This window comes from Saccopteryx bilineata, chromosome 4 (genome assembly GCF_036850765.1).
Source record: "Saccopteryx bilineata isolate mSacBil1 chromosome 4, mSacBil1_pri_phased_curated, whole genome shotgun sequence".
Lineage (NCBI taxonomy): Eukaryota > Metazoa > Chordata > Mammalia > Chiroptera > Emballonuridae > Saccopteryx > Saccopteryx bilineata.
Window position 1 is genome coordinate 20,636,060 of NC_089493.1, and position 2,659 is coordinate 20,638,718.

The 2,659-nt window shown below is 46.8% G+C and overlaps 1 pseudogene; it reads left to right on the forward strand.

Moving 5' to 3' along the window:
• The first annotated feature begins 305 nt into the window (after nucleotides 1-305).
• On the forward strand, nucleotides 306-1,427 carry LOC136335393 (Y-box-binding protein 1 pseudogene; annotated as a pseudogene).
• Nucleotides 1,428-2,659: the final 1,232 nt, after the last annotated feature.

The following is a 2,659-nucleotide window of genomic DNA, read 5'->3' on the forward strand; positions in this document are numbered from 1 at the left end:
ATATAATAGGGACATATCTTAGACCCTGCAATGATAACTTTCACTTGGTTAAGGCAATGTCTGTTGAGCTTCTCCCCTGTAAAGTTACTATTTCTCCTTTTGTAAATAATTGATCAATATATTGGAAGAGATACTTTGAGACTATGCTAATATGGTATTCATTCTCAACCCTACTCAACTTAGTTAGCATCCATCCCTAGGATCTCATTAGCAGCAATTATCACCATGGTGTTGCCTAGTGGTGACTTGGCATTTCCCATGTTCCTTCTATATATATATATTAATTAGAATTCTGCAAAAAAGAGATGCCTCCAGGTCCATGGATAGCGGGAGAGAAGAGCGGACCCCAGAGAGCCCTGAGCAGCCCCACGGCCATGGTCCTAGTTACCATCACCCCCGGGGAGGAGCCGCAGCTGTCGCAGCCAGCCACCCACCATGACCACCACCAAGAGCAGCAAGACCGAGACCCAGCAGAGGCCCACTGCCCCCCCTCCCCGCCCCCCACCCTCAGCCCTGCTGACACCAAGCCTCGCACCACTGGCAGTGGCACAGGGAGTAGCAGCCTCGGGGGACTCACATCAGCGGCACCTGCCAGTCAGGTCAAGAAGGTGATGGCAATGAAGGCTTTGGGAACAGTAAAAAGGTTCGGTATAAAAAATGGATATGGTTTCATCGACAGGAATGACAGAGAGGAAGATGCATTTGTACGCCAGACTGCCACAAAGAAGAATAACCCCAGACAGCACGTTGGCAGTGTAGGAGACGGAGAGACTGTAGAGTTCAATGTCGTTGAAGGAGAACAGGGTGCAAGGCAGAAAATGCTACAGGTGCTGCTGGAGTTCCTGTGCCAGGCAGGAAACAGGCGGGAGACCAGACTCATTACAGACACTATCCACGTTGCAAGGATCCTCCACGCAATTACCGGCAGAATTACCTGAATAGTGAGAGTGAGGAAAAGAATAAGGGATCAGAGTGCTCTCAAAGATTGGATCCAACAGCACCGGCCCTACCGCAGGTGACAGCTTCTACCTTGCTACAGGCCTTCATCACGATATTCCAACCCCCCGTGTACAGGGATAGGTAATGGAGGCTGCTGACAACCAGGGTGCAGTAGAACAAGGTAGACCAGCCAGACGGAATCTGTACTGGGGCTACAGACCATGATTTTCTAAAGACAGTCTAGAAAGGACCACAAAGAAGAAAAGGAAAATCAAGGAGATGAGACCCAAGGTCAGCAGCCATCTCAACGTTGGCACTGCCGCAATTTCAATTACCAACACAGATTCCCAGAAAACCCTAAACCAGTGGTTCTCAGCCACCTGTTCGCAGACGGCGCCAGCCCACCAGAAATTTCATGCCAGTCTGCAAAAGAGTTAACCATCCTGATATTGCAGAGGACTCTTAGTAATCTGAGTTTGGGCCTTTAGAAGACAGGGTTGACCTTCACTGTTTATAAGAACCTTCTGACGGTGACTATGGGTAGGTCATTGTCCTACCTTACATAAACCCCGGTCCCCCCCCCCCCCCGAATAGGCCAGAAATAGGTGGGAGAACTGCATAGTGGATAATAGCGCAGTTCTGAAGTCAGAAGAGCTGTGCACCCTTAGGTAAATTTCCTCCCATCTCTGAGCTGCAATTTCCTCATTTGTAAAGTTTACTTCCTGATCTCACAAGAACCCGTGTACATTAAGCATTATCCAATAAAAATTTGGTGTTGTCCCGGAGGACAGCTGTGATTGGCTCCAGCCACTCATAACCATGAACATGAGTGGTAGGAAATGAATGGATTGTAATACAAGAAAATGTTTTATATTTTTAACGTTATTATTTTTTTATTAAAGATTTGTCTGCAGGCCAGATGCAGCCATCAAAAGAGCCACATCTGGCTCACGAGCCATAGGTTCCCGACCCCTGCTATAAAAGCTTCCCTCAGTTCTCTGAAAGGAGACTGTCCTCTTCAAAAAGTGTTAAATAAAATTGGTTTGGCCTGACCAGGCAGTAACACAGTGGATGGAGCATGAGACTAGGACACAGGACACAGAAGACCCAGGTTCAAATCCCCAAAGTCACCAACTTGAGCGCACAGGCTCACCAGCTTGAGCACGGGGTCACTGGCTTGATCTTGGGGTCGTAGATGTGACCTCATGGTCTCTGGCTTGAAGCCCAAGGTCGCTGGCTTGAGCCCAAGGTCGCTGGCTTGAGCAAGGGGTCACTGGCTTGGCTGGAGCTGCCCAGTCAAGGCACATATGAGAAAGCAATCAATGAACAAACAATCAATGAACAATTAAGGTGCCACAATGAGGAATTGATGCTTCTCATCTCTCTCACTTCCTGCCTGTCTGTCCCTAGCTTTCTACCTGTCCCTCTCTCTGTCTCTCTCTCTCTGTCTCTGTCTCTCTTGCTAGAAAAAAAAAAGTTTGTTTGTATCACCTAAATTGTCTTCTTTAATCATTTGTAACAATACTATTCAATACCAACATTACTTAACCTTATTTTCAAGTGAGGAAGGCATTGCAAAGTTGAATGGAATTGTCTGTGCCGACTCTTTGACATCTTCAGCATACAAAACAGTCAGAAAATGTCAGCTATTATTAGTACTATTATCTTCTAATTGCTATTCAAAAATACACACAGAGGCAGATGTTGTTCAATAACTGAT